The sequence below is a fragment of the Arvicola amphibius genome, chromosome 10 (assembly GCF_903992535.2).
Source record: "Arvicola amphibius chromosome 10, mArvAmp1.2, whole genome shotgun sequence".
NCBI classification, from domain to species: Eukaryota; Metazoa; Chordata; class Mammalia; order Rodentia; family Cricetidae; genus Arvicola; species Arvicola amphibius.
Window position 1 is genome coordinate 88,301,771 of NC_052056.1, and position 21,802 is coordinate 88,323,572.

Here is a 21,802-nt window from a genome sequence, read left to right on the forward strand (position 1 = left end):
ACATGCCTGTAATTCCATCTCATTAGTGGTAATACATGCCTGTAATCCATCAATTGGATGATAATAAAGACTGTAATTCCATCTGGTGGGTGGTAAAACATGCCTGTAATTCCATCCTTTTGAGTTGTAATACATGTCTGTAACTCCATCTCATTGGTGATAATATATGCCTATAATTCCATCTGGTGCTTGGTAATACATGCCTATAATCCCATCAATTTGGTGATAATACAGCCTGTAATTCCATTTGCTGGGTGGTAATGCATGCCTTTAATTCCATCTCGTTGTGGGTAACACATGCATGTAATTTCATCTGGTCGGGGGTAATACCACACCTGTAATTCCTTTTCATTGGTGGTAATACCTTCCCTTAATTCCATCAATTGGATGACAATAAAGACTATAATTCCACCTGGTGGGTGGAAATACATGCCTGTAATTCCATCGAGTGGGTTTTGATACATGCCGGTAATTCCATCTGGTTGGTGGTAATACTTGCCTGATATTCCATATTAGGTAGTCAAACATACTTGTAATTATATCTCATTGTGGGTATTGCATGCCTGTAATTATCCGTGCCTGTAATTCTAGCTTGAGAGACGTAATACTTGCCTGTAATTCCATCTGGTAGGTGGTAATACATGCCTATAATTCCATGTGATTGATGGTGATACATGCCTGTAAATCCATTTGATTGGTGGCAATACATGCCTGCAATTCCATCTGATTGGTGGCAATACATGCCTGTAATTCAATATAATGCGTGTAGTACATGCATGTAATTATATTTCATTGGCGGTAATACATACCAGTAATTCCTTCTGGTGGGTGGTAATACTTGCCTGTAATTCCTTCTTGTGGGTAGTATAGATGCCTGTAATTCCCCAATTGCGTGATAAGAAAGCCTGTAATTCCTTCCGGTGGGTAATAATTCATGCGTGTAATTCCATCTTGTTGGGGGTATTGCATGCCTGTAATTCCATGAGGTGGTTGGTGAGACATGCCTATAATTCCAGGTGGTGATACTAATACATACCTGTAATTCCATCGTGTGGGTAGAATATATACCTGTATTCCATATGGTGTGTTGTAATAGATGCCTGTAATTCCACAATTGGTTGGTAATACGTGCTTGTAATTCCATCAATTTGACGATAATACAGCCTGTAATTCCATCTGGTAGATGGTAATGCATGCCTGTAATTCCATCTCTTTGTGGGTAACACATGCGTGTAATTTCATCTGGTCGGTGGTAATACAACGCCTGTAATTCCTTCTCATTGGTGGTAATACATGCCTGTAATTCCATCTAGTGAGTGGTAATACATACCTATAATTAATTTTCTTTCTGGTCATACATGCCAGTATTTCCAACTGGTGAGTAGTAATACATGCCTGTAATTCCATCGAGTGGTTGTTGATACATGTCTGTAATTCCATCCCATTGGTGTTAATACATGCCTGTAATTCCATCTGTTAGGTAGTAAAACATGCTTGTATTTCCATCTCTTTGGGGGTATTGCATGCCTGTAATTTAATCTGTTGGGTGGTTATTCGTACTTGTAATTCTATATGGTGTGGTGTAATACTTGGCTGTAATTCCATCTTGTTTGTGGTAATACATGCCTGTAATACCATCTGATTGGTGGCAATACATGCCAGTAATTCCAAGTGGTTGGTGGTAATACATGCCTCTAATTCCATCTTGTGGTTAGTATTCATGCCTGAAATTCCCTCAATTGCGTGATAATAAAGTGTGTAATTCCATCTGGTGGGTAATATGCATGCCTGTATTTCCATCTTGTGGTTAGTGAGTCATGCCTGTAATTCCATGTGTTTCTAGTAATAAATGCCTGTATTCCATAATTGGGTGGTAATAAATGCTTGTAATTCCATCCTTTGAATTTCTCCACATTCCTGTAATTCCATCATTTGGGTGATAATAATGTCTGTAATTCCATCTGATGGGTGGTAATGCATACCTGTAATTCCATCTGGCGATTGGTAATACATGCCTGTAATTCCAACTTATTAGTGGTAATACATGGCTGCAATCCATCAATTGGGTGATAATAAAGACTGTAATTCCATCTGGTGGGTGGTAAAACATGCCTGTAATTTCATCCTTTTGAGTTGTATTACATGTCTGTAGTTCCTTTTCATTGGTGATAATACATGCCTATAATTCCATCTGGTGCTTGGGAATATATGCCTGTAATTGCATCCCATTGGTGGTAATACCTGCGTGTAATTCCATCAATTGCATGATAATAAAGACTGTAATTCCATCTGATGGGTGGTAATAGATGCCTGAAATTCCATCGAGTGGGTGGTATTCCATGCCTGTAATTCTATCTTGTGGGAATTAATACTTGCCTGTAATTCCATCTGGTGGGTGGTAATACATGCCTGTAACTCCATCTGATTGGTTGTAATACATGCCTTTAATTCCATCTAATTGGTCATAATACATGCAGTAATTCCAAAGTAGGTTGTAATAAATGCATGGAATTATATTTTTTTGGTGGTAATACATGCCCGTAATTGAAAGAGCTCAGTGGTAATACATGCCTGTAATTCCATCTTGTGGGTAGTATACGTGCCTGTAATTCCCTCAATTGCGTGATAATAAAGCATGTAATTCCATGTGGTGGGTAATAATGCATGCCTGTAATTCCATAATTGGGGAGTAATACATGCCTGGAATCCCATCATTTTGGTGATAATACAGCCTCAAATTCCATCTCGTTGGGGGTATTGCATGCTTATAATTCCATCTGGTGGTTAGTGAGACATGCCTGTAATTCCATCTTTTGGTAGTAATACATGACTGGACTCCATTACTGGGTGGTAATACATGCTTGTAATTCCATCCTTTGAGTTTCTCTACATTCCTGTAATTCCATCATTTGGGTGATAATAAAGTCTGTAATTCCATCTGATGGGTGGTAATGCATACCTGTAATTCCATCTGGCGATTGGTAATACATGCCTGTAATTCCAACTTATTAGTGGTAATACATGGCTGCAATCCATCAATTGGGTGATAATAAAGACTGTAATTCCATCTGGTGGGTGGTAAAACATGCCTGTAATTTCATCCTTTTGAGTTGTATTACATGTCTGTAGTTCCTTTTCATTGGTGATAATACATGCCTATAATTCCATCTGGTGCTTGGGAATATATGCCTGTAATTGCATCCCATTGGTGGTAATACCTGCGTGTAATTCCATCAATTGCATGATAATAAAGACTGTAATTCCATCTGATGGGTGGTAATAGATGCCTGAATTTCCATCGAGTGGGTGGTATTCCATGCCTGTAATTCTATCTTGTGGGAATTAATACTTGCCTGTAATTCCATCTGGTGGGTGGTAATACATGCCTGTAACTCCATCTGATTGGTTGTAATACATGCCTTTAATTCCATCTAATTGGTCATAATACATGCAGTAATTCCAAAGTAGGTTGTAATAAATGCATGGAATTATATTTTTTTGGTGGTAATACATGCCCGTAATTGAAAGAGCTCGGTGGTAATACATGCCTGTAATTCCATCTTGTGGGTAGTATACGTGCCTGTAATTCCCTCAATTGCGTGATAATAAAGCATGTAATTCCATGTGGTGGGTAATAATGCATGCCTGTAATTCCATAATTGGGGAGTAATACATGCCTGGAATCCCATCATTTTGGTGATAATACAGCCTCAAATTCCATCTCGTTGGGGGTATTGCATGCTTATAATTCCATCTGGTGGTTAGTGAGACATGCCTGTAATTCCATCTTTTGGTAGTAATACATGACTGGACTCCATTACTGGGTGGTAATACATGCTTGTAATTCCATCCTTTGAGTTTCTCTACATTCCTGTAATTCCATCATTTGGGTGATAATAAAGCCTGTAATTCCATCTAATGGGTGGTAATGCATACCTGTAATTCCATCTGGCGTTTGGTAATACATGCCTGTAATTCCATCTCATTAGTGGTAATACATGCCTGTAATCCATCAATTGGATGATAATAAAGACTGCAATTCCATCTGGTGGGTGGTAAAACATGCCTATAATTCCATCTGGTGCTTGGTAATACATGCCTGTAATCCCATCAATTTGGTGATAATACAGCCTGTAATTCCATTTGGTGGTTGGTAATGCATGCCTGTAATTCCATCCCATTGGAGGTAATACCTGCGTGTAATTCCATCAATTGCGTGATAATAAAGACTGTAATTCCATTTGATGGGTGGTAATACATGCCTGTAATTCCATCTCATTGGTGGTCATACCTGCGTGTAATTCCACCAATTGTGTGACAATAAAGACTGTAATTCCATCTGGTGGGTGGTAATACATGCCTGTAATTCCATCGAGTGGGTGTTGATACATTACTGTATTTCCATCTGGTTGGTGGTGATGCATGCCTGTAATTTATCTCATTGGTGGTAATACTTCCATATGTTAGGTAGTAAAACATGCTTGTAATTCCATCTCGTTGTGGGTATTGCATGCCTGTACTTATTCGTGCCTATACTTGTAGCTTGTGGGAAGAAATACTTGCCCGTAATTCCATCTGGAGGTGGTAATACATGCCTGTAATTCCATGTGATTGGTGATAACACATGCCTGTAAAGCCATCTAGTAAGTGGTAATACATACCTATATTTATATTTTCTTTCTGGTCATACATGCCAGTATTTCCAACTGGTGAATGGTAATACATGCCTGTAATTCCATCGAGTGGGTGTTGATAAATGTCTTGTGGCTAGTATACATGCCTGTAATTTCATGATTGCATGATAATAAAGCCTGTAATTCCATGTGGTGGGTAATAATGCATGCCTGTTATTCCATCTCATTGGGGTACTGCATGCCTATATTCTATCTGGTTGTTCGTGAGACATGCCTGTAATTCCAAGTGGTGGTAGTAATCCATGCCTGTCATTTCATCGTGTGGGTAGAATATATGCCTGTATTCCACATGGGGTGTTGTAACAGATGCCTGTAATTCCATAATTGGGTGGTAGTACATGCCAGTTATTCCATCAATTTGGTAATAATACAAACTGTAATTCCATCTGGTGGGTGGTAATACAAGCCTGTAATTCCATCTCACTGTGGGTACTGCATGCCTATCTTTCCATCTGGTGGTTGGTGAGTCATGCCTGTAATTGCAAGTTGTGGTAGTAATACATACCAGTAATTCCATCGTGTGGGTAGAATATATGCCTGTATTCCATATGGTTTGTTGTATTAGATGCCTGTAATTCCATAATTGGGTGGTAATACGTGCCTGTAATCCCATCAATTTTGTGATCATACGGCCTGAAATTCCATTTGGTGGGTGGTAATACATGCCTTTAATTCCATCTCGTTGTGGGTAACAAATGCATGTAATTTCATCTGGTGGGGGGTAATACAACACCTGTAATACCTTCTAATTGATGGTAACACCTTCCCTTAATTCCATAAATTGGGTGATAATAAAGACTATAATTCCACCTGGTGGGTGGAAATACATGCCTGTAATTCCATCGAGTGGGTTTTGATACATGCCTGTAATTCCATCTGATGGGTGGTAATACTTGCCTGATATTCCATGTTAGGTAGTCAAACATTCTTGTAATTCCATCTCATTGTGGGTATTGCATGCCTGTAATTATTCGTGCCTGTAATTCTAGCTTGAGAGAGGTAATACATGCCTGTAATTCCATGTGATTGATGGTGATACATGCCTGTAAATCCATTTGATTGGTGGAAATACATGCCTGTAATTCCATCTGATTGGTGGTCATACATGCCTGTAATTCCATATACTGGGTGTAGTACATGCATGTAATTATATTTCATTGGCGGTAATACATACCAGTAATTCCTTCTGGTGGGTGGTAATACATGCCTGTAATTCCAGCTTGTGGGTAGTATAGATGCCTGTAATTCCCCAATTGCGTGATAATAAAGCCTGTAATTCCATCCGGTGGGTAATAATTCATGCGTGTAATTCCATCTCGTTGGGGGTATTACATGCCTGTAATTCCATCTGGTTGTTGGTGAGACATGCCTATAATTCCAGGTGGTGATACTAATACATACCTGTAATTCCATCGTGTGGGTAGAATATATACCTGTATTCCATATAGTGTGTTGTAATAGATGCCTGTAATTCCACAATTGGGTGGTAATACGTGCTTGTAATTCCATCAATTTGACGATAATACAGCCTGTAATTCCATCTGGTGGGTGGTAATGCATGCCTGTAATTCCATCTCTTTGTGGGTAACACATGCGTGTAATTTCATTTGGTCTTGGTAATACAACGCCTGTAATTCCTTCTCATTGGTGGTAATACATGCCTGTAATTCCATCTAGTGAGTGGTAATACATACCTATAATTATATTTTCTTTCTGGTCATACATGCCAGTATTTCAAACTGGTGAGTAGTAATACATGCCTGTAATTCCATCGAGTGGGTGTTGATACATGTCTGTAATTCCATCCCATTGGTGTTGATACATGCCTGTAATTCCATCTGTTAGGTAGTAAAACATGCTTGTAATTCCATCTCGTTGGGGGTATTGCATGCCTGTAATTTGATCTGTTGGGTGGTTATTCGTACTCGTAATTCTATACGGTGTGGTATAATTCTTGGCTGTAATTCCATCTTGTTTGTGGTAATACATGCCTGTAATGTCATCTGATTGGTGGTAATACACGCCAATAATTCGAAGTGGTTGGAGGAAATACATGCCTGTAATTCCATCTTGTGGGTAGTATACATGCCTGAAATTCCCTCAATTGCGTGATAATAAAGCGTGTAATTCCATCTGCTGGGTAATATGCATGCCTGTATTTCCATCTTGTGGTTAGTGAGTCATGCCTGTAATTCCATGTGTTTCTAGTAATAAATGCCTGTATTCCATAATTGGGTGTGTAATTCCATCTGTTGGGTAATATGCATGCCTGTAATTCCATCTCGTTGAGGGTATTGGGTGCCTGTAATTCCATCTGGTGGTTAGTGAGTCATGCCTGTACGTCCATGTGTTTCTAGTAATAAATGACTGTATTCCATAATTGGGTGGTAATACATGCTTGTAATTCCATCCTTTGAGTTTCTCTACATTCCTGTAATTCCATCATTTGGGTGATAATAAAGCCTGTAATTCCATCTAATGGGTGGTAATGCATACCTGTAATTCCATCTGGCGATTGGTAATACATGCCTGTAATTCCATCTCATTAGTGGTAATACATGCCTGTAATCCATCAATTGGATGATAATAAAGACTGTAATTCCATCTGGTGGGTGGTAAAACATGCCTGTAATTCCATCCTTTTGAGTTGTAATACGTGACTGTAATTCCATCTCATTGGTTATAATACATGCCTATAATTCCATCTTGTGCTTGGTAATACATGCCTGTAATCCTACCAATTTGGTGATAATACAGCCTGAAATTCCATTTGGTGGGTGGTAATGCATGCCTTTAATTCCATCTCGTTGTGGGTAACACATGCATGTAATTTCATCTGGTCGGGGGTAATACAACACCTGTAATTCCTTCTCATTGGTGGTAATACCTTCCCTTAATTCCATCAATTGGGTGACAATAAAGAATATAATTCCACCTGGTGTGTGGTAATACATGCCTGTAATTCCATCGAGTGGGTGTTGATAAGTTCCTGTATTTCCATCTGGTTGGTTTTGATACATGCCTGTAATTTATCTCATTGGTGGTAATACTTGCCTGATGTTCCATCTGTTAGGTAGTAAAACATGCTTGTAATTCCATCTCGTTGTGGGTATTGCATGCCTGTACTTATTTGTGCCTGTCCTTCTAGCTTGTGGGAAGTAATACATGCCTTTAATTCCATCTGGTAGGTGGTAATACATGCCTGTAATTCCATGTGATTGGTGGTAACACATGCCTGTAAAGCCATCTAGTAAGTGGTAATACATACCTATAATTATATTTTCTTTCTGGTCATACATGCCAGTATTTCCAACTTGTGAGTGGTAATACATGCCTGTAATTCCATCGAGTTGGTAGAATATATGCCTGTATTCCACATGGTGTGTTGTAACAGATGCCTGTAATTCCATAATTGGGTGGTAATACGTGCCTGTGATCCCATCAAATTTGTGATCATACGGCCTGAAATTCCATTTGGTGGGTGGTAATGCATGCGTTTAATTCCATCTCGTTGTGGGTAACACATGCATGTAATTTCATCTGGTCGGGGGTAATACAACACCTGTAATTCCTTCTCATTGGTGGTAATACCTTCCCTTAATTCCATAAATTGGGTGGCAATAAAGACTATAATTCCACCTGGTGGGTGGAAATACATGCCTGTAATTCCATCGAGTGGGTTTTGATACATGCCTGTAATTCCATCTTGTTGGTGGTAATACTTGCCTGATATTCCATGTTAGGTAGTCAAACATTCTTGTAATTCCATCTCATTGTGGGTATTGCATGCCTTTAATTATTCGTGCCTGTAATTCTAGCTTGAGAGTGGTAATACTTGCCTGTAATTCCATCTGGTAGGTGGTAATACATGCCTGTAATTCCATGTGATTGATGGTGATACATGCCTGTAAATCCATTTGATTGGTGGCAATACATGCCTGTAATTCCATCTGATTGGTGGTCATACATGGGTGTAATTCCATATAATGGGTGTGGTACATGCATGTAATCATATTTCATTGGCGATAATACATACCAGTAATTCCTTCTGGTGGGTGGTAATACATGCCTGTAATTCCATCCTGTGTGTAGTATAGATGCCTGTAATTCCCCAATTGCGTGATAAGAAAGCCTGTAATTCCATCCGGTGGGTAATAATTCATGCGTGTAATTCCATCACGTTGGGGGTATTGCATGCCTGTAATTCCATCTGGTGGTTGGTGAGACATGCCTGTAATTCCATGTGGTGGTACTAATACATACCTGTAATTCCATCGTGTGGGTAGAATATATACCTGTATTCCATATAGTGTGTTGTAATAGATGCCTGTAATTCCACAATTGGGTGGTAATACGTGCTTGTAATTCCATCAATTTGACAATAATACAGCCTGTAATTCCATCTGGTGGGTGGTAATGCATGCCTGTAATTCCATCTCTTTGTGGGTAACACATGCGTGTAATTTCATCTGGTCGGTGGTAATACAACCCCTGTAATTCCTTCTCATTGGTGGTAATACATGCCTGTAATTCCATCTAGTGAGTGGTAATACATACCTATAATTATATTTTCTTTCTGGTCATACATGCCAGTATTTCCAACTGGTGAGTAGTAATACATGCCTGTAATTCCATCGAGTGGGTGTTGATACATGTCTGTAATTCCATCCCATTGGTGTTAATACATGCCTGTAATTCCATCTGTTAGGTACTAAAACATGCTTGTAATTCCATCTCGTTGCGGGTATTGCATGCCTGTAATTTGACCTGTTTGGTGGTTATTCGTACTTGTAATTCTATACGGTGTGGTGTAATACTTGGCTGTAATTCCATCTTGTTTCTGGTAATACATGCCTGTAAAGCCATCTGATTGGTGGTAATACATGCCAGTAATTCCAAGTGGTTGGTGGTAATACATGCCTGTAATTCCATCTTCTGGGTAGTATATATGCCTGAAATTCCCTCAGTTGCGTGATAATAAAGTGTGTAATTCCATCTGATGGGTGGTAATAGATGCCTGTAATTCCATCAAGTCGGTGGTATTCCATGCCTGTAATTCTATCTTGTGGGAATTAATACTTGCCTGTAATTCCATCTGGTGGGTGGTAATACATGCCTGTAACTCCATCTGATTGGTGGTAATACATGCCTTTAATTCCATCTAATTGGTCACAATACATGCAGTAATTCCAAAGTAGGTTGTAATAAATGCGTGGAATTATATTTTTTTGGTGGTAATACATGCCCGTAATTGAAAGAGCTCGGTGGTAATACATGCCTGTAATTCCATCTTGTGGGTAGTATACATGCCTGTAATTCCCTCAATTGCGTGATAATAAAGCATGTAATTCCATGTGGTGGGTAATAATGCATGCCTGTAATTCCATAATTGGGGAGTAATACATGCCTGGAATCCCATCAATTTGGTGATAATACAGCCTCAAATTCCATCTCGTCTGGGGGTATTGCATGCTTATAATTCCATCTGGTGGTTAGTGAGACATGCCTGTAATTCCATCCTGTGTGTAGTATAGATGCCTGTAATTCCCCAATTGCGTGATAAGAAAGCCTGTAATTCCATCCGGTGGGTAATAATTCATGCGTGTAATTCCATCTCGTTGGGGGTATTGCATGCCTGTAATTCCATCTGGTGGTTGGTGAGACATGCCTGTAATTCCATGTGGTGGTACTAATACATACCTGTAATTCCATCGTGTGGGTAGAATATATACCTGTATTCCATATGGTGTGTTGTAATAGATGCCTGTAATTCCACAATTGGGTGGTAATACGTGCTTGTAATTCCATCAATTTGACAATAATACAGCCTGTAATTCCATCTGGTGGGTGGTAATGCATGCCTGTAATTCCATCTCTTTGTGGGTAACACATGCGTGTAATTTCATTTGGTCGGTGGTAATACAACCCCTGTAATTCCTTCTCATTGGTGGTAATACATGCCTGTAATTCCATCTAGTGAGTGGTAATACATACCTATAATTATATTTTCTTTCTGGTCATACATGCCAGTATTTCCAACTGGTGAGTAGTAATACATGCCTGTAATTCCATCGAGTGGGTGTTGATACATGTCTGTAATTCCATCCCATTGGTGTTAATACATGCCTGTAATTCCATCTGTTAGGTACTAAAACATGCTTGTAATTCCATCTCGTTGCGGGTATTGCATGCCTGTAATTTGACCTGTTTGGTGGTTATTCGTACTTGTAATTCTATACGGTGTGGTGTAATACTTGGCTGTAATTCCATCTTGTTTCTGGTAATACATGCCTGTAAAGCCATCTGATTGGTGGTAATACATGCCAGTAATTCCAAGTGGTTGGTGGTAATACATGCCTGTAATTCCAACTTCTGGGTAGTATATATGCCTGAAATTCCCTCAGTTGCGTGATAATAAAGTGTGTAATTCCATCTGATGGGTGGTAATAGATGCCTGTAATTCCATCAAGTCGGTGGTATTCCATGCCTGTAATTCTATCTTGTGGGAATTAATACTTGCCTGTAATTCCATCTGGTGGGTGGTAATACATGCCTGTAACTCCATCTGATTGGTGGTAATGCATGCCTTTAATTCCATCTAATTGGTCACAATACATGCAGTAATTCCAAAGTAGGTTGTAAGAAATGCGTGGAATTATATTTTTTTGGTGGTAATACATGCCCGTAATTGAAAGAGCTCGGTGGTAATACATGCCTGTAATTCCATCTTGTGGGTAGTATACATGCCTGTAATTCCCTCAATTGCGTGATAATAAAGCATGTAATTCCATGTGGTGGGTAATAATGCATGCCTGTAATTCCATAATTGGGGAGTAATACATGCCTGGAATCCCATCAATTTGGTGATAATACAGCCTCAAATTCCATCTCGTCTGGGGGTATTGCATGCTTATAATTCCATCTGGTGGTTAGTGAGACATGCCTGTAATTCCATCCTGTGTGTAGTATAGATGCCTGTAATTCCCCAATTGCGTGATAATAAAGCCTGTAATTCCATCCGGTGGGTAATAATTCATGCGTGTAATTCCATCTCGTTGGGGGTATTGCATGCCTGTAATTCCATCTGGTGGTTGGTGAGACATGCCTGTAATTCCATGTGGTGGTACTAATACATACCTGTAATTCCATCGTGTGGGTAGAATATATACCTGTATTCCATATGGTGTGTTGTAATAGATGCCTGTAATTCCACAATTGGGTGGTAATACGTGCTTGTAATTCCATCAATTTGACAATAATACAGCCTGTAATTCCATCTGGTGGGTGGTAATGCATGCCTGTAATTCCATCTCTTTGTGGGTAACACATGCGTGTAATTTCATTTGGTCGGTGGTAATACAACCCCTGTAATTCCTTCTCATTGGTGGTAATACATGCCTGTAATTCCATCTAGTGAGTGGTAATACATACCTATAATTATATTTTCTTTCTGGTCATACATGCCAGTATTTCCAACTGGTGAGTAGTAATACATGCCTGTAATTCCATCGAGTGGGTGTTGATACATGTCTGTAATTCCATCCCATTGGTGTTAATACATGCCTGTAATTCCATCTGTTAGGTACTAAAACATGCTTGTAATTCCATCTCGTTGCGGGTATTGCATGCCTGTAATTTGACCTGTTTGGTGGTTATTCGTACTTGTAATTCTATACGGTGTGGTGTAATACTTGGCTGTAATTCCATCTTGTTTCTGGTAATACATGCCTGTAAAGCCATCTGATTGGTGGTAATACATGCCAGTAATTCCAAGTGGTTGGTGGTAATACATGCCTGTAATTCCATCTTGTGGTTAGTATATATGCCTGAAATTCCCTCAGTTGCGTGATAATAAAGTGTGTAATTCCATGTGATGGGTGGTAATAGATGCCTGTAATTCCATCAAGTCGGTGGTATTCCATGCCTGTAATTCTATCTTGTGGGAATTAATACTTGCCTGTAATTCCATCTGGTGGGTGGTAATACATGCCTGTAACTCCATCTGATTGGTGGTAATACATGCCTTTAATTCCATCTAATTGGTCACAATACATGCAGTAATTCCAAAGTAGGTTGTAATAAATGCGTGGAATTATATTTTTTTGGTGGTAATACATGCCCGTAATTGAAAGAGCTCGGTGGTAATACATGCCTGTAATTCCATCTTGTGGGTAGTATACGTGCCTGTAATTCCCTCAATTGCGTGATAATAAAGCATGTAATTCCATGTGGTGGGTAATAATGCATGCCTGTAATTCCATAATTGGGGAGTAATACATGCCTGGAATCCCATCAATTTGGTGATAATACAGCCTCAAATTCCATCTCGTTGGGGGTATTGCATGCTTATAATTCCATCTGGTGGTTAGTGAGACATGCCTGTAATTCCATCTTTTGGTAGTAATACATGACTGGACTCCATAACTGGGTGGTAATACATGCTTGTAATTCCATCCTTTGAGTTTCTCTACATTCCTGTAATTCCATCATTTTGGTGATAATAAAGCCTATAATTCCATCTAGTGGGTGGTAATGCATACCTATAATTCCATCTGGCGTTTGGTAATACATGCCTGTAATTCCATCTCATTAGTGGTAATACATGCCTGTAATCCATCAATTGGATGATAATAAAGACTGTAATTCCATCTGGTGGGTGGTAAAACATGCCTGTAATTCCATCCTTTTGAGTTGTAATACATGTCTGTAATTCCATCTCATTGGTGATAATACATGCCTATAATTCCATCTGGTGCTTGGTAATACATGCCTGTAATCCCATCAATTTGGTGATAATACAGCCTGTAATTCCATTTGGTGGTTGGTAATGCATGCCTGTGATTCCATCTCGTTGTGGGTAACATATGCTGAAGGGGAAGCCTAGCCCAAAACCTTGTTTTGTAAGGCGTGTCCCCCTTGGTTTAAAGGCGTGTCCCCCTTGGTCTAAAGGCGTGTCCCTCTTAGGCGTGTCCCTCTTGGGCGTGTCCCCCTTAGGCTAATATTGACTTATAAAATCTTGCGGGCCTGCGGCCCGCTTTCTCTTTGTTTTCCTGCCCTCCTCGCTGGAACCTTGGATTTGTAAGTTCCCTTTCCTTTCCTTTATTAAAACTGAATTATATATATTAAAGCTTGTCTGGTGAATCATAACTGCCGATCAACCACGCACCTTCATTTGGCGTCCAACTCGGGCATTTGGGAGCCTTCAGCTCCAGTTCCCACACTGCGTGGCAAGGATTCGGCCTTGGGCTCTTGATTGCTTCAGAGCAGTTTCCCAGACTAGCCTGTCCCAGCCCCGCTTGTACGGAGCAAAGGACGTGTGTGTGACTCGGTTTGGCCGAGCGGTTATTGCCCTAGCGACCTACTGGCAGGGAACGGTCATTTCAGGTAAAATTTCTTTTGATTAAAAAAAAAAAAAAAAAAAAAAAATGTCTGACCATATCACCGTTGAAAGCTTCTGCAGTCTATTTAATTGTACTATGGTAGAAATATTACAGGATACATATGATATTCCCATAACTTGGATGTTTATAGGGCTTGCAATTTTTCTCGTATTTGGTTTCTCCCTTACATGGTTTGAAAATAGAAAAATGATAAAGTCCTTACAGAATGAAACCAGGATTCTTAGGTCAGAGGTTGAATGCTTAAGAAAGGGCACAACTGTTTTGAGTAACAACTTTAAGTCGGTCGAGGTATTTGCAAAAACAATTCAGACGGACACCAAGAAAGAGTTTGAAGGTCTCAAGGAAGGGAATAAGGCTTTGTCTGATATGACTCGGTCAAATGAGCAAAATTTAGAAAAACTACAGTCTGATATTAAGGAGAGACTCATTGCTGCAGAGGAGAGAACAGCTGATTTGGATCGTAAACTTCAGTCCCTGTCTGAAACATTATCAGAGAGAATTAAAACTGCTGAATGTGAAAATCGGACTTTGTCTAAAGGATATGACAGATTGGCTGACAGATTGTCAATACAAGAAGGCACAATTCAGGCCATGAAAATTCTATCCAAGGATGAGACACTAACTCTACTGGACAAACTTCATGTTTTGGAATCCTCCATGAAGGCCTTGGAGCATAATTCTGGACAGGAGATCCAGGCCTTACAGAAGGCAATAGTAAGCAGATTAGAAAAGATTGAGGAAATTATAGAACAGGAGCAAACGGTACAAAGGCGAAATTTAACTCCGTCAATGAGTAAAACTCTCCGGGATAATTTCCATAAAGTTCTACCTGCCTTTCCAATAGTAACGTCAGAAAAGGTGACTGGTTCCAAAAACCCTAAAGTCATCAAGGAATATACATGGGAACCCGTCCGTATGAATGATCTCAAAGAAATTAAACAAGCCATTATGAACTTTGGGCTACATTCGTCCTTTGTTAGAGAGATGCTCAAAACTTGGTCTATAAGCAATAAGGCAACGCCTCATGATTGGGTACAATTAGTATCAGCTGTTCTAGAGAGTGGGTCACAATTAAATTGGAAATGCATGTTCAGACAAGAGGCTAAACTTTTAGAACAGCAGGAAAGAGCAAAGGGAATTGAGATCTCCCTAGATCAAATTCTAGGTGAAGGACTTTTCTCCGATCCTCTGGAACAAGCGAATTATGATGAACACACCTTATCCATATGTACTACAGCAGCTTTAAAGGCTTGGGACAGGGTTCAAGACCCAGGACAGAGACTGGAATCATATATCAGAGTTAAACAGGGTCAGAGAGAACCCTTTAGTGATTTTTTACAAAGGCTAACTAAAGCTGTACAGATAGGGATATCTGACCCAGAAGCAAGACGTATAATAATTGAATCTTTGGCTTATGAGAATGCCAATGTGGAGTGTAAAAGGATCCTGGGGCCTTTAAAGATGAGATCAGCGCCCTTGGACGAATGGGTCTTACATACAATGAATGTTGAATCATTTGACTATGGCACTGAAGCATGGGTCGAAGAAGCAATTTCTAATGCAAAAAGGAGGCATCAAGTTACCAAATGTTTTAATTGTGGCAAGATGGGACATATTAAAAGGAATTGCAGACAACGGATTTTCAGAAATAATAATAATAATAATAACAATAATAATAATAACAATAATAATAATAATAATAATAATAATGCCTCTTCTAGAAATAACAGACGTAGGAGGACTCAGCCTTCAGGTATATGTAGGAGATGTGGAAAAGGCAGACACTGGACAAATGAGTGCAGGTCAACAAGAGATAGACAAGGCAACCTGTTGCCACTGGGAAACTCAATGGGGGGCCTCTCGCAGGCCCCCATGGCGAATGTGGTCCAGTCATTTCCAGTTACTGCCGAGAACATGCCTCGTCAAGAAAATTAGAAAGCCCCATGCCTGCTGTTAAAAGCAAAAATGGCCTGAAAGATGAGTTACGTGTATTTTGGCAGACTTTTATAAATGAACAAAGACCAAAGTTAAGAGTGTGTGTAAATGGCGTTTTTATTACTGGCCTACTGGACACAGGTGCGGATGTAAGTATCATTACTCCAGAATCTTGGCATCCGTATTGGCCTCTTCAGGATGTAAATGTTCAGTTCCTGGGAATTGGAACCCTATCTCAAGTAAGGCAGAGCACGAGATGGGTTGAATGCATAGGGCCAGAAGGACAAATAGGAAAATTAAGGCCATATGTAGCCAATATTGCAGTGAATTTATGGGGCCGTGACCTGTTGCAGCAATGGAATACCCAAATTAACATTCCTGCTGCTTCTAGAGCCTCTATCACCGAGGGAAATATTAAAAGATATTACAGAAGGCGGAAACCGGCTGTTCGGGCTGTACAAGAATGCAAAGCAATTGATGGCCCTTCAGAGATACGAACAGCACTGCCTCTAAAATGGTTGACTGAGAAACCAATATGGACAAAGCAATGGCCATTAGCTGAGGAAAAGTTGCAGGCTTTAGAACAGCTGGTACAAGAGCAATTAGATGCTCGACATATAGAAGAATCTACCAGCCCTTGGAATTCTCCTGTATTTGTTGTTAAGAAAAAATCTGGTAAGTGGAGAATGGTGACAGATCTCAGGGCTATCAATAAGGTTATTCAACCTATGGGCTCTCTGCAATCTGGAATTCCTCTGCCATCTTTATTACCAAAAGGATGGCCTCTCATAGTAATTGATTTAAAGGATTGTTTCTTCACTATACCTTTACAAGAAAAAGACAGAGAAAAGTTTGCCTTCACAGTGCCTACTTATAATAACTCTCAACCTACAAGGAGATACCAGTGGACCGTCCTCCCACAGGGCATGTTGAACTCTCCCACCCTGTGCCAATATTTTGTAAATCAACCATTGCAAATAATACGCAAGCAATTTCCCAACTCTATAATTTATTATTACATGGATGATATTCTGTTATCTGATTCAAACATGGCTACTTTAGAAAGACTGTTTGAAGAAGTAAAAATACTTTTACCTAAATGGGGATTGCAGATTGCTCCTGAAAAAATTCAGAGAGGAGATTCTGTTAATTATCTAGGTTATAAAATAGGTTTACAAAAAATTAAGACACAAAAAGCACAAATTAGGAGAGATCGGTTACGGACTCTCAATGACTTTCAAAGGTTGTTAGGAGACATTTCCAGCTTACGACCAGCTGTTGGCATAACACCTGATATGATAATTCATTTAAATAAAACCTTGGATGGTGAAAAAGACTTAAACAGTCCCAGAGAATTAACAGCTGAAGCAGAAAAGGAGCTGAGAATGATTGAAGAGAAATTACAAGAGACACATGTGGACAGGGTGAATCCAGAGCTCAGTTGTATTCTCGTCATATTGCCTTCCAAAATTTCTCCTACAGGAATTTTAATGCAGAGAGATGATATTATCTTAGAATGGATCTTTTTACCACATAAACCAAGTAAGAAAATAAAAACTTATGTGGAAAAAGTCTCTGAATTAATTATAAAAGGCAAATTGAGACTTCGTCAACTAGCAGGCATAGACCCAGCAGAAATTATAGTTCCTTTCACTGCTGATGAACTAAAAAAATTGTGGGAAGATAACGAACCATGGCAAAGAGCTTGCGCTAATTTTTTGGGAGAAATCAATAACAACTATCCGAAAAGCAAGAGGCTTAACTTTATAAAGAGAACTTCTTGGATTCTCCCCCGAATCATCCGTGATGCTCCAATAACTGGAGCACGTACATTTTATACTGATGCTAATAAATCAGGGAAAGCAGGTTACAAATCAGAAGATTTGAGTAAGGTGGAACAAAGCCCTTATGATTCTGTCCAGAAGGCAGAATTATATGCCATTCTTATGGTGGTAAGGGATTTTAAAGAACCGCTTAATATAGTTACTGATTCACAATATGCAGAAAGAGTAATCTTACATATTGAAACTGCTGAATTTATACCTGATGATACAGAACTAACCTCATTGTTTATCCAGGTACAAGACATGATCAGGAACAGGCTTTGCCCTATGTATATAACACACATCAGATCCCATACGGGTCTGCCAGGTCCTCTAGCAAAAGGTAATGCAGAAATTGATCAATTGTTGATTGGTAGTGTGCTGCAGGCCTCTGAATTTCATAAAAAACATCATGTCAATAGCAAAGGTTTGAAGAAAGAGTTTTCTATTACATGGCAACAAGCTAAGGAAATTGTAAAGAAATGCCCTACTTGCTCTTTTTATAACCAAACACCACTGCCTGCAGGGGCTAATCCAAAGGGCACTCAAAGGAATGAAATCTGGCAGATGGATGTGTTTCACTTTGCAGAATTTGGCAAATTAAAATATGTACACCACACCATTGACACTTATTCAGGTTTTCAATGGGCAACTGCTTTAAGCTCAGAAAAAGCTGATTCAGTAATCACTCATTTATTAGAAGTTATGGCCATCATGGGTATACCTACACAAATAAAGACGGATAATGGTCCAGCTTATGTTTCTAGGAAAATGAAACAGTTTTTTGCTTATTACAATATTAAGCATGTTACAGGTATACCATACAATCCTACAGGTCAAGCAGTCATAGAAAGATCAAATAGAACTATAAAGGACATGTTAAACAAACAGAAAGGGGTGGAAAATACCCCTAGAAATAGGTTACATAGTGCTTTATTAACCTTGAATTTTCTCAACGCTAATGAGAAGGGGACAACGGCTGCAGAAAGACATTGGATAATGGAAAAGTCTGCTGAATTAAATCAACCAGTTTATTTCAAGGATGTGCTGACCTCGCAGTGGAAGCCAGGAGATGTGCTGCGTTGGGGAAGGGGTTTTGCTCTTGTCTCCACAGGAGAGGAAAAATTGTGGATACCGTCAAAATTAATAAAGGTTCGGTTTGAAGAGAAGAAGCCCCTTGGAAAAGAAAAATAATTCATTCACAAGGATGATGATCATACTGATGGTAAGAAAAGCATATAGGTTGGGGGCAGGGTTCTTTTCTTATCTCCACAGGAAACCACTCATCTTCAAAGAACTTAAGGGACCCTGGATATTTAAATACTGATGCATGGACACTAGTTACAACCTAATATGGATCAACACAGAACCCGAATATGTTTAGTAAGTATAAAACATTTTTTTACATATATACTGTGCCTTTATTTATATGTATATAGAGCTGGTTTTGGAGTTGGACTATGGCTCAGTCCTTCTTCAATTCCAAGCCTGTTTATAAGAGATATCTCAGAGTTTCTGTCTCAGGTCAGGAGCCATGAAATGGGACAGAATAATAATAATAATAATAATAATAATAATGATAATGATGATGATGATGATGATGATACTTGATAAACTTTCTTTGCCTTTCCTCATATCTGTCTGTCTTTATTATACCTTCCATCGAATATATATGTCTGTATATGTCTTTGTAGATAATGTTTACCTTTCCTGTAACAAACAACAAATTTTCCTTCAGTAATCTTTGAAGTTTCCAGGATGAAGATGGGGCCCCACAACATCAATTTCACCTGGTTACTATGACGTCATGTTTTTTAATAGCGCTAAAATTAGACCTTTTTTTGGTTTTTTTTTTTTTGGTACCAACTACACAAGACAGTTTCAAATGGTGTACAATTTTGACAACACTCTGGCCGGACCTCCTCAAAACACTCAGAGGCTAGTTACAATTTCCTCGACAAAATGTTATTCTGGGAATTTTACCATCATTTGCTTTCATGGAACCCCCTGAGAAGAACGTCGCCCCCATGTCAGCTAGAAGCAATCTTAGAGGACGACGCCCCCTCTCCCAACAGAGTTTGCCCTCTGGTTTAGGGACATCATTTGGTAGATGGTATAGGGTTGAGGGGATGGGGGAGGTATTATATGGACTCAGGGGTGTTTAAAAAAAAAAAGGGGGGGGGATTACCTGGTTTGATGGGATGATTGGTATTTGTGAATTATTGTTATTAGAAAATTGCATTGGTGTTGATTCTTGTATATTGAACATTGTATGCGAGTATGCTTCTACCTCTATTGTATGAGAGTATGCTTCTACCTCTGTTTAAAACAATTGTTATATTGAGATATTTATCATATTGCAATGTACATTTCTACCTCTGATATTATTTGTATAATGACATTGTTTACGTTTGGGGATATTGTCCTCATTTATTGCACAGTTGTTTTTCAGGTTTTTTAGATACATAGAAATTATATTTAGTATAGATAGTATAATCTTCGACCTCTTTGAAGAGCTGTAGAACATGGCCTTTAATCTAACCTAGAGTTTGGTACTTATGAGACACAATCACTCCTGGCAACACCACTCTACTCCCGAGAGAATGTTGAGCACCAAAGACACTCCACTGGGAGCTTGTCTTCTTCTTGGCAGAAGTGGCCTTTAGGCAAAGAAAAAGCCCATACCTCGACCACTGACAGAGTTTCAGAGTATCCGTAAATGGATAAAAACAGGATTGTCTTATCTTGCCAAGACAGGGTTGGACAGTTCTACAAAAAGTTCCTTGCCTTTGAAAAATGTTATGTCAGTTGTGTTAGGCCTTAGCCAAAGTTGGTTGCCTCAACATTGCAAAACGAAACTTTGGGTGACTGCCCAGGTAGTTAGTTGTCTCTGTCATTTGTTGCACATTTTGGAAGTTTCTTGTTTGTACTTCCTGGTTGCTTAAGTAATATTACTTCCCTTCTCAGATCTTTGATGGGGTTGAAGATTAGATAATTGTAGTTACCCTCTACATTATTTAGACTCCTTGAAATAGAATGCTTAGTAAAACTTTTGTTATATGTTTCTTCTTAATATTGTTTGTAATTTTATATTTATTATTTGTTCCTATTGAATATAGTTGTATTTGGTTTGGTTCTGTCTTATTTAGACAAAAGGGGGAGATGAAGGGGAAGCCTAGCCCAAAACCTTGTTTTGTAAGGCGTGTCCCCCTTGGTTTAAAGGCGTGTCCCCCTTGGTCTAAAGGCGTGTCCCTCTTAGGCGTGTCCCTCTTGGGCGTGTCCCCCTTAGGCTAATATTGACTTATAAAATCTTGCGGGCCTGCGGCCCGCTTTCTCTTTGTTTTCCTGCCCTCCTCGCTGGAACCTTGGATTTGTAAGTTCCCTTTCCTTTCCTTTATTAAAACTGAATTATATATATTAAAGCTTGTCTGGTGAATCATAACTGCCGATCAACCACGCACCTTCAATATGCATGTAATTTCATCTGGTCGGGGGTAATACAACACCTGTAATTCCTTCTCATTGGTGGTAATACCTTCCCTTAATTCCATCAATTGGGTGATAATAAAGACTAATTCCATCAGGTGTGTGGTAATACATGCCTGTAATTCCATCTCATTGGTGGTCATACCTGTGTGTAATTCCATCAATTGTGTGATAATAAAGACTGTAATTCCATCTGGTGGGTGGTAATACATGCCTGTAATTCCATCGAGTGGGTGTTGATACATTCCTGTATTTCCATCTGGTTGGTGGTGATGCATGCCTGTAATTTATCTCATTGGTGGTAATACTTGCCTGATGTTCCATCTGTTAGGTAGTAAAACATGCTTGTAATTCCATCTCGTTGTGGGTATTGCATGCCTGTACTTATTCGTGCCTGTACTTCTAGCTTGTGGGAAGAAATACTTGCCCGTAATTCCATCTGGTAGGTGGTAATACATGCCTG